A 12,249-nucleotide genomic window follows, 5' to 3' on the forward strand; every position below is an offset into this window, starting at 1 on the left:
CTAGAACTAGGACGCTGACACGTGCAGAAGAGCGTATTGTTTGTTGGGTATGACTACTACACAGCTCATTAAAGCCCTCTAAACATTGAAGGATGAGTGTACGTTTATGAGTTAGAATATCGGAGTTAAATTACCAAACCTCGTTTTTACTATCCTTTAAAAATGACCAAACCTCGTTTTTACTACCTTTAAAAAATATCAAAACCATAAACCAGGAGCCCTAATTATATTCTTGATACTGAGCGGCAGGCGGGCCACTAGAGCTACATTTCAGGGGGGGGGCTAATTCTTCCAACCATAGACAGAGTGACTGAAAGAAGGGGCGAAAACACAACAAAAGCCTCATTTACAAGTAAATGGTCTTTTAAAGACCTGTTAAGTCCTCGGGTGCGGCTGCAACGAGATGGTCACCAGCCCCCGAAGCTGTCTCTGCCCGGGCTGACAGACACGACGGGGGGGGCTGAAGCCCCGTGAGCCCCATGGATGTTGCATAGACCCTAAACCTTATCTGCAGATGAACGGTACCACTCAGTGAGGGGTCCCGTTCATCTGCCGATAAGGTTTAGGGTCTATGAAATACTGCTGTTGTCTTGCGTCGATTCTGAGTTCCATTGCAGGGGCCTCATTTATGAGAAATGACGCAACGCTGGGTGAAAGCAGCGATGCGTCACTTTTCAGTGCGCACTCCTTGCGACATTCCTGATGCGTCATATTTAATGTATGACGCATCATGTCGCAAGGAGTTACAGATACGTCAGTATTTCTGAAGTATCTGTAAGCGCAAAAGTGACGCATTGCTTGAGTGTGTCACAAAAGTGACGCAACTCCAGCAATGCGTCCTTTCACATGGGGCAAACCCCATGTGAAAGGGCCTGCGTCAGTCTTACGCCTGCTGTGAGGCAGGCTCAAGAATTTGACGCAACGGCATCCTAAAAGTGACGCAGTGAAATCTCATAATTTCACTGCATCACTTCTACGACCCTTCCTTGCGTCAATACGCCCCCCTTGCATACATTATACCTGGCACAGGTATAATGTGGCGCAGGGGTTTACAAAGAGACGCATCTACCTAGATGCGTCACTTTGTAAATATGACTCAACAAGGCGCATTTTTTATGCCACTGGTGCGTCACAAAAAGTGACGCACCGGCGGCGTAAAAGTGACGCATAGCCTCATAAATGAGGCCCCAGGTACTTGCTTTCTCGTGCAGTCAAGTAAGCTGAAACCTTTGGCCTGACCAATTTTAAGATCTTCGAGAACAGTACTTGCCAGGAGCATCTTTGAATAATAAAACAACTTCTTTGAAGTCCGCCTTCTCATCCAGATTACCACATACCCTTTCCGAGTGAGGATCGCTAAGACTAAAACACATCACGACTGTGTGAAACATTACGCGTTCCTTATTATTTTGTATTAATATGTCTATATAACAAAAGACGGGGACTGCGTAGCTGTGCCCTCAGCTGATAAAGTGACAAACTCGAACACTGTTTTTTTCTAAGACTTCAACCACAGACATTCAAAAGCAAATTATGCATACACAGTGCAAGCTTATAAAATATTACAATTGATTGCGTTAATTGACTCGTTCAAAAATAATGTCTTATTCAATCAGGTGAGGAGCTCTGATGGAGGGAGTACCGTGCGACCCTTTCCCTACCCCTTATCCGAAATCCCACGTGTGCAGTACTGTCCCTGTGTTTCACAGTCTCTCTGCCTGAAGAGGAAGCTTCCATCTTTCCTTATGTCATTAAAGCTTGCGGGTTTAATGACGTTAGACTTCGCAAAGTATAAACTTGTACGTTTGCGTTTGAGGAAGACTTAGACCATGCAACACAGGAACATATTTTACAAAAGTTTGTATTGAATTCCATTATATCCGTTGGCAAGATGTCTAAAATCCCAAATATATATATTAATATATTTTTACATCCTTGACTTCCGGTGATCAGTTACATCTGCTGACCAGTTTAATCACCAATGCCCCCAAATAAAATCTTAGATATTCTCTCTGCTTTAGTCGCTTCTTGACAGGTTCATTGAATATATTATTTTGTCAAACATTCTAGCCTCTAACATGTGTTTGGCAAGACTGCTTTGTATATGTGTGGTCTCTGTCTGGAATGGCATAGTGTGTGAAAAACAATGACCTGGAATGCAGTCTAAGCAAAGGCAAGAAACTGGAATTAATAATATCATTCCCTTCATCGTATTGTCCCTTTGAAGGTTTGACCTGTGCGTGTTTTGTAAAGAAGTCTTCCCTTTAAAAACTTAGGCCCCCATTTCTGAAAGTCTGTGGTGTGCAGAACACTTCGTGTTGGAACAGTTACTGCTGGTGGTAGCAAACTCCACTTGGCTTGTGAAATACATTAGCATCGTTTTGCTTTTTGTGTAACAATGAAATGGAGCAAACATATTTTTTTGTTTCAGTCCATGCTACAGCAAGATTGTTGCACAATTGCAAAAATGAACAAACTGGCTCCGTGGAGCCGACAGGGGGAGGGAAACTAAAAGCGCGCGATGCGCTCGCTGCCAGTCTCCGGGGACAGGAGATGTGCACGCGTACGGAGTGCACATCCCCTGTCCGTACACGTGCACATCTCCTGTCCGCGGAATTCAAGCTTTATTTCAGCAAGTAGGAAGAATCTTGCACAGGCCGCCAGCCCCATCTTTGTGGCCAGTCAGAGTGCGTCACAATGTGAAACTAATCTCATAAATATTAATGAGGTAGGCAGGATTGGGACCTACTCCAAATTAGCATTTTGTGAACTAACCTATTAGTATGTAAACAAGTTCATATAAATCAACACTGGTATCAAACTGCAAGCAGTTTTTACTGCCAGTGTCACTGCATCGCTGGCCCGTAGTCACATACTCTGTAGCACCTCTTTTTCGGATGAGTCCCCCCACTTCTTTTTTTAGGACTTGAGCCCTGGTGAAGGGTCTCAAAATCCAGCAATAAAGGGAATGTGTGAAGCTAATTTAATAGTGACAAAAAGTAATCCTGCTGAAATAAACAAAACAAGCATTGGCATAGCCAATAGGTCTTGCCTTTGGGAACTAATAAGTGTTAAGGCAGAGACATTGAGTTTGTGTTTGTTTTTAAGCTGTGTTGTGCAGAAGTCTGCAGTATGCTGAAATGTTATAATAAAGAAGTGTGAGAAGCATTTTTGTTACTTATGATGTATAATGTACAACAAAATGACGATGATAAAAAACTATTAATTAGAAGTAATGATTTGTGTTTTTTTATGTTTGAATGCTGGCAACTTGTATCTGCCTGTTCTAATCGTTGCCTTTTTATGGTGTTTATTGTGAAAGGAGTGGGTATAAATAACAGGAGAGTGAAGGTTACTTACTTAGTTAGTGAGAGTGATAGATTTAGTGAGTTAATTAGTGGGAGATAGTTAGTGAGAGATTGAGAGAGTTAGTAAGAGTGATGAAATTAGTGAGAGAGTTAGTGAGAGTGAGTGAGATTTAGTTAGTGAGAGTGAGAGAGTTAGCGAGTGAGTTAGTTAGTGAGAGAGAGTTGAGTTAGTGAGAGTGAGTGAGATTTAGTTAGTGAGAGTGAGAGAGTTAGCGAGTGAGTTATTGAGAGTGAGTTAGTTAGTGAGAGAGAGTTGAGTTAGTGAGAGAGAGTGAGATTTAGTTAGTGAGAGTGAGAGAGTTAGTGAGTGAGGTATTGAGAGTTAGTTAGTTATGATCACCAATTATAAGTGAAATGGGAATGTCAGAATTTCATTGCTCCGGTTTACTCCCCCCAGGAGTAAAGAAAAAACAACAACTCCACTAACCCATGTCATACACTAACTACAGACAGCCAGTAAAGCTGTACCGGGGCCACACCGGCGTGAAGCACCCTCTACAGGGACAGGCTATAGACGGTAAATTCTCTACTCTGTCCACCCAACGGCAAGGACAGGAGACAGCATCCATGACAGAGTCTACTCAGGACAGAGGTGAGGGAACCAAAGGCATGCACAAGATACAGCAATTTTTTAACATGCTTTGTAAGGTCCACCCCGGAGCAGCTCCCCTAGCAGGGGTGGATAGCAGAGCCTGCTCTGGGAGGAGTAAAGTTTAATAGATGCCTGACTGAGAAGAGGGGTGCAGAGAAGGATCTGCTTTATTCCAAGCCCCATCCAGCGAAGATGTAATGGCAAGAAGAGGAATTTGCCTTTCTGCCCTGCAACGGACACCAGAGCTCGACGCCCTGGCAATGGAGGGCAGGTAGGGGCAGTGCAAGGATTTCAGTGGTGCAGGCGCGTAGTGCAAACAGTATGCATGGGAGGGGGTGGGCCAGGTGGATAGAAGGGACACCAGCAGGTAGCTACAAGGCCTTCAACACCCACTCCACTCAAAAATAGCCGGTGTGGAAGGAAAAAGCAGGATGCACCGCACAGCACACACGGACTACAACTCCCACTCCACTCAAAAGCAGCCGGTGTGAAGGAAAAAGCAGGATGCACCGCACAGCACACACGGACTACAACTCCCACTCCACTCAAAAGCAGCCGGTGTGGAAGGAAAAAGCAGGATGCACCGCACAGCACACACGGACGACAACTCCCACTCCACTCAAAAGCAGCCGGTGTGGAAGGAAAAAGCAGGATGCACCGCACAGCACACACGGACGACAACTCCCACTCCACTCAAAAACAGCCGGTGTGGAAGGAAAAAGCAGGATGCACCGCACAGCACACACAGCCTACAACTCCCACTCCTCTCAAAATCAGCCGGTGTGGAAGGAAAAAGCAGGATGCACTGCACAGCACACACAGCCTACAACTCCCACTCCACTCAAAAGCAGCCGGTGTGGAAGGAAAAAGCAGGATGCACTGCACAGCACACACGGCCTACAACTCCCACTCCACTCAAAAACAGCCGATGTGGAAGGAAAAAGCAGGATGCACCGCACAGCACACACGGCCTACAACTCCCACTCCACTCAAAAACAGCCGATGTGGAAGGAAAAAGCAGGATGCACCGCACAGCACACACGGCCTACAACTCCCACTCCACTCAAAAACAGCCGATGTGGAAGGATAAAGCAGGATGCACCGCACAGCACACACAGCCTACAACTCCCACTCCACTCAAAAGCAGCCGGTGTGGAAGGACAAAGCAGGATGCACCGCACAGCACACACGGCCTACAACTCCCACTCCATTCAAAAACAGCCGGTGTGGAAGGAAAAAGCAGGATGCACCGCACAGCACACACGGCCTACAACTCCCACTCCACTCAAAAACAGCCGGTGTGGAAGGAAAAAGCAGGATGCACCGCACAGCACACACGGACTACAACTCCCACTCCACTCAAAAGCAGCCGGTGTGGAAGGAAAAAGCAGGATGCACCGCACAGCACACACGGCCTACAACTCCCACTACATTCAAAAACAGCCGGTGTGGAAGGAAAAAGCAGGATGCACCGCACAGCACACACGGACTACAACTCCCACTCCACTCAAAAGCAGCCGGTGTGGAAGGAAAAAGCAGGATGCACCGCACAGCACACACGGCCTACAACTCTCACTCCCCTCAAAAGCAGCCGGTGTGGAATGAAAAAGCAGGATGCACCGCACAGCACACACGGACGACAACTCCCACTCCACTCAAAAGCAGCCGGTGTGGAAGGAAAAAGCAGGATGCACCGCACAGCACACACGGACTACAACTCCCACTCCACTCAAAAGCAGCCGGTGTAGAAGGAAAAAGCAGGATGCACCGCACAGCACACACGGACTACAACTCCCACTCCACTCAAAAGCAGCCGGTGTGGAAGGACAAAGCAGGATGCACCGCACAGCACCACCACCTACAACCCCACTGTACATGTCGAAGTGGCCGGTCACCTGTGGACTGCGGCAGCGCAAGCAAGCAGCATCCCGCCAACCTCTTAAGACACAGCAGAAGCCTTTCATGATCGTGGCCTCCACCTAGCATGCACCTCACCCGATGAACAGCGCCTAGACGCCGGCGCAGCGCTTCATAAAGGTTATCATTGTAGCAGACGAGACAGCTCTCGTGGTCTCACTTCACCAGATGGTGAATAGTGAGACTAGTACAATATAAGGCGAGGGAGACACTTCTAGGCGTGGCTGGTCCAAACAGATACTCTTGATGTTGAGGTTCAGTGTGCTGCCGGTGCTCCCAGGTAGAGAGCAAGAGTTGCAGGACGAGACATTCGTGTCACAGGTTCATGCAATCGTGGTCAAGTGGAGAAGCCAAGGTTAGGATCACACCCTTCAGACACCAGCTCATCAACAACGCCTTTTACTGATCACCTTGAATGATGTACATTTAGGGGTCATCTGGGGTGGGGACAGCACCCCCTGAGAGCGCCCCCATGCAGGCCGAAGCAACAAACTCTGAGTTCCAGAAACAAAGTGGGGACTATAGGAAAAGCACCCCCTTGAGACTGCATAAACATGCCACAGGCTGGCCAGCACAGACTTCATTGCACGTCTACAAATAATTGATCGATTCATGCTTCGAGGCTCTAGCTTGCTGCAGGAGTTCTTACCAACAGGAGCTAATAACAAGATCAAGCAAGCATTTTCAAAACCAATGCTGCTAGCCTTGCAAGAAGGTGGAACTCTTAGTTTTATTGGAAGCATGTGTCACAAACTGAAAGCAAATGATAAACACTGCCCCGTGTGCTTGCAATAAAAATGTGCAGTATAAAAACAGCAACTCGTGGTTGTTTTACTAGTGATGTTTTACAAATGTCAATGCTGTCAGTGCTCACAGGCATTTTATCATTTGTTAAGGAGACCACACTTAACCCAGCACTTAAACTGCAGGCAGCTGAAATGGCACTTCACAGAAACTAGTTGGAACAAGAGACAGAAAAAAAATGCAATCAAAAACAGAATTCTATGTTTGATGTTATGAAGGACCATGTTTGTTTCTGCCTTCATGGTGCAATCACCCAGATGAAGGTTTACATAGGAGTGGTGCAGCCGTATGTGAGTACTAGGCAGTCACCTACGACACAAGCTAACTGGGTCGCCAATATATATCTAAAGAACCCAGTTCCAGAAATTAAAAGAGACACAAAAACTGGGGCACATACTGCATGGTCTGCCTATGGAGATAGGGTTCATTACCATGCACCCATGTGTGGGCTACACAGAAAGGCAGTGAGTGGAGCGGCCACACTGAAGACTGCCGAAGGGCATCTAGACTCCAATCCACTCATCTCCACATGACCAAAATGAGGGCTTCGGAGCAAAGAGCTTATCTCCCAGCCTCCACTTCTCCCAGATGCAAAAAAACTAAAAAACACACTGGAGCACCTGGACAATATTTACCACCTGCCAAGCCACCCTCTACATGTACCATTTGCAATGGCAAAAGTTGACTCTTTCTTTTGAACTTTATTTATTTATTTTATTTATTTTATGTAGCTTATAAAGCGCACAGCTACCCCCGGAGGGGTGTCCCGGCGCTAGAACCTGAGTCTTAGAGGGGAGAGAAGGAACAGAGAGGGGAAGTGGCGTGATAAATCAGAGTCTAGAGAAGAGCCAGGTTTTGAGTCTGGCCCGGAAGGTAGATTCGGAAGGGCAAAATCTGAGATCGACTGGCAGCGAGTTCCATAGTTTTGCAGCAATGACACTGAATCCTCTGCCACCCATTCTGGATAGTCTAAAACGGGGAGAGATCAGAAGGCATAGGTCATTGGATCTCAGAGATCTGATGGAACGGGATATTGAAACTCGTTTTTTTAGGTAGTTTGGTCCGCGATCATTAATGGCTCGGTGAGTCAGAGTGAGGATCTTAAACTGAATACGGCTGGCCACAGGTAGCCAGTGCAGTTCTCTACGATATGCGGCAACTGACTGACGATAAGAAATATTACCAATCAGCCTCGCCGCCGCGTTCTGGACAATCTGCAGCCGGTCAATCAGGTATTGGGGAGCTCCGGCATAGAGGCTATTAGCATAGTCCAGGTGGGACGTGATGAGGGCATGGGTAACTGTACGGCGGGAATCCAGAGGGAGATAGGGGAGGATTTTCCTAATCATGCGAAGCTTCAGGAAGCAGGCAGAGGTCACTTTTTGAATCTGAGTCTTGCATGAAAGGGAGTCATTGAAATGGAAGCCCAGGTTACGGGCCGAATGGACGGGAGAGGGAGCGGAATCGAGTGCCGTGGGCCACCACCAGGAGGAGGGAATGGAATTTTTCTGGTTAAAAAACAGCACCTCTGTTTTGTCTGCATTGAGTCTTAGATGGTTTTCAGACATCCAATCACTGATGTTGTTAAGGCACCGGCGGAAGTTGGAGAACGCAGAGTCAGAGTGGCCTCTAAAGGAGAACACTAGCTGAGTGTCATCAGCATAAGAGACCACCCTGACTCCGCAGGACTCCACCACGCCGGCCAGTGGGGCAAGATATATGTTAAAAAACAGAGGGCTGAGGGCCGAGCCCTGTGGCACACCGCAAGATAAGGGTTTTTCCTCCGATCTGAAAGGCCGCAACAGCACCCTTTGACTTCTTCCAGAGAGGAAGGACTCGATCCAACTGATGGCAGTGCCACTAATGCCTATATGCCGTAGACGGTCCAGGAGGATAGGGTGGGACACCGTATCGAATGCCGCGGACAGGTCGAGGAGGACCAGCATGGCCTCCTCGCCTCTGTCCACGCACTCCCGGATGGTCTCCGAGACCTCCAGCAGAGCCGTCTCAGTACTGTATCCCGCCCGAAATCCAGATTGCGAGTCGTGCAGTAGTAAGTTGTTCTCCAAGTACTCCGTGAGTTGCAACTGCACGGCTTTTTCCAAAACCTTTGCAGGTTTAGGGAGGAGGGAAATAGGGCGGTAGTTGGAAAAAACAGTGGGATCGGCATCTGCCTTTTTTAAAATTGGGATCACCAAGGCTTCCTTCCAGGTGGTAGGGAAAAAGCCATGGTGCAGAGAGGCATTCCAGATGGACAGGAAAGAGTCGGCTAGCAAGGGGGCCAGTTCACACATGATTTTGGCCGGAACGGGGTCAGAGGGTGCACCAGACTTACAATGAATGAGTAGTCTGATAGCATCCTCCTGGGCAAGTTTATTGAAGGCAAGAAGGGACGGAGAGGTAGGGGGATCAGTGGACGGAGGCCGAGGCATTGGCCCTTTAGGGAAGGAGACGCAGAGTTTATCGATCTTTTCGAGGAAAAAGTCCGAGAGTCCTTCGCATAGTTTCTGGCTAGCTGAGACCTGAGTGGTCCTGGCCGGAGGGGTAATGAAATCTTTAACGATGGAAAAGAGGGCTTTTGAAGAGTTTTTGGCTTTGGTAATTTGGAGCGAGAAGTGATCTTTCATGGCTATTTTTTTATGTTTGAGAAATTTTTTCAAGGCCGCCTTGTAGGCAAGCTTAGCTTCAAGATCGTAATTTAGTCTCCACTTCCGTTCGAGTGCTTTACAGCTACTTTTTTCCTCGCGGAGGGAGGTGGAGAACCAGGGAGCGGAAGGACGGGATCTAGTGGAGGTGATGAGTTTCTGGGGGGCAATGTGGTCAATAGCGTTAATGAGGGCGGAGTTGAGCCTGGCGATATTAGAGTCGATATCCGAGGATAGATGGTCCGTCTGGAAGTGGAATATCGGGTCCAGGGAAGCGCAAGTGACTTTGTGCCACTTCCTTCCCAGCTCTTTCCTGGGCACAGGAGGAATAGATTTACGGTCTAAGGCCAAAGAAAAAGGGATAAGGTAGTGGTCGGACCATGTAAGAGGAAGGGAGGGGGAGACAGTGATAGTGGGAAAATTAGCGAAAATAAGGTCCAGGGTGTGACCTGCCACATGAGTAGGACCGGTGACAAGTTGAGTGAAATTAAGGCTGTCCATGATTTCCAGTAAATTATTCGCTTTTGCGCAGAGGGAATTATCAACGTGAAGGTTAAAATCACCTAAAGCTAAAAAGTATTGGTGCTTAAGGGCTAGATCAGCTAACTGGTGAGTGAGAGCGGTAAGAGAAAGGGAAGCCGCCGTGGGGGGGTTGTAGATTAGAGAGCCAGCTAGAATAACAGCCGCGGAATCGGATACTGAGAAATAGAGGGCTTCAATGATACCAATGTTGGTAAGTTTGGTGATGGTCAGCTGAAAATAAGATTTAAAGATGATTGCTAGTCCGCCTCCCGATTTTCCCCCTGCACGATTAACACATTTTATGTCATAGCCTGATGGAATGGCTAAATAGATGTCAGGAGAGGAGGAGTCAGTCATCCAAGACTCAGTGAGGAATAAAATGTCCCACTCCTCGGAGGAAATCAACAACCAGATGTCATTGGCATGACGGGGGAGAGACCGGCAGTTGACTAAGCCTGCTTTCAGCATCCGATGATTAGAGGCTGAGAGCTGCGGCGTGGGATAAGGTAGCGAATGGGAAAGGAAGGGCGGGAGCGTGAAGTTGCATTGATGGCAATGAAATGGAGCTGATTCAAGATGGATAGGGTTAACTTTACGCCTGCCAAGTTGTGCTACACTGAAGAACAAACACGGGTACAAAGTCAGGGCATCCCAACTGTGCCATTTACACGTCAGAAAATAAAACAAATTGTGCGTAATCTGAACAGAGTCTGGATAAAAGAGGTTTCATGTTGTCAGGGGACTTCGTTTTCTGCTCACAGAGCGCCCAGCTCCCGGGACAGAACTGTGGGGCATATTATCAAGGACAGGCGATACATTATCGCCGCTTTTATCGGCAGGAAACTGCAGCTAAAGCGGCGATAATGGCCTTGATAATATGCTCTATGAATTCCAATCGAAGCCCATGTTAGATGTGAACACATCTAACATGGGCTTCGATTGGAATTCATAGAGCATATTATCAAGGACATTATCGCCACGTTATCGGCAGTTTCCTGCCGATAAAAGCGGCGATAATGTATCGCCTGTCCTTCATAATATGCCCCTGTATTCTTTGCTGCAGTCTCCCACAGATAGGTCACGCGTATCCCAACACCCATAACAAGAGCTTCAGCACACACACCACTCACACTGGACAAAAGTAACTCCCTGGTCAGGACAGGTCATCTTTGAGAGAGTCAATGGACGGCAAAGCACGGCAGCCTTCCAGCATCTGTGGACACTTGGTGTTTCAACAGGTACCGACTGGTATATATCGGTCAGTGTTGCCGAAGTGTGAAGATTAGCCAGCCCTAAATACTGACTGGTGATCTCCATTGTGACAGCTGGTGTAAGCAAGCAAGACTGAGAAGGGACACGCCTGCCCTCCCTAGCTTGAGGAATGCATGCACTTACACATGTAGACAAGAAGGGCACAGCAAAGTGGGAACAATTCACGTATTTGATTTAAAACAAGCCCGGCCACGAATACAGCTACAGCGTCCCGCGAGTTGTGCGCGTATGCTTGCGAGACGCTGCTCATTACAGCAAACCATAGGCCGGAAGTCCCGCGAGTGGTGCACGAGCACTTTCGAGCCGATGCACATAACAGCAAGCAATAGGCCGGAAGTCAAGAGCGATTCCAAGAGGTAATTTTTACTAGAGCTGCGCGTGCGCGCTGCCTAGGCAAGACCTAAAAAGGGAGAGACAGGAGGTCCCATGGATGGCAGGGGTTCAAAGGTCAGTTATGGCTCCAAAGTGAGCAGAATAGACGCTCTGGTACCTCTCAACAGTCAACAGTGTCTCTATGGTTACACATTATTCAGCGCCTTGAGACCCTCATGGGTATGTAGTGCGTTATTATGAACACAACTTTGTTAACATTGATGATAGAGTACCTCATAGTTCCACAATGATGCACCTTTCACAGGAGCGGTAACATGGAAACTGATCAACTTGATTGTTCCTGTAACAACTTGTTTGCGTCATGTTGTTTGTATAACTTTTAATTCTGGAAAAACATTGTTTTAAACAAGCACTGGCAATGTCAATCAGTCTCTCTATATTTTTGTGTTAAGTGGTGTCATTTTTACTAAAGAATATTCTTTCAATGTTATTGGTATGTGCTGTATACAATATCATCATTTTAATTATTATATAATGGTTGCCTACTTGTATTATCAAAAAACAAAATGAATGACGCTTTAAATTTTGTAATTTCTTTTATTAACTTGCATAAGTAATGTTATTTTGTTGTACTGTTAAGACATTTGCAATGGCTTAAAAGAATATATGCAGGATTGTTTGTGATTCTTTCAAAACAATATTTTTTTAATACAAACTATTGTAAAATGTGATACTTATTATAAAGCTACATTTATCCAATATATTTCAAAACATTATCGTATAACATTTGTACAAC

This window comes from Lissotriton helveticus (assembly GCF_964261635.1).
Source record: "Lissotriton helveticus chromosome 1_1 unlocalized genomic scaffold, aLisHel1.1 SUPER_1_unloc_1, whole genome shotgun sequence".
Classification (NCBI taxonomy): Eukaryota; Metazoa; Chordata; class Amphibia; order Caudata; family Salamandridae; genus Lissotriton; species Lissotriton helveticus.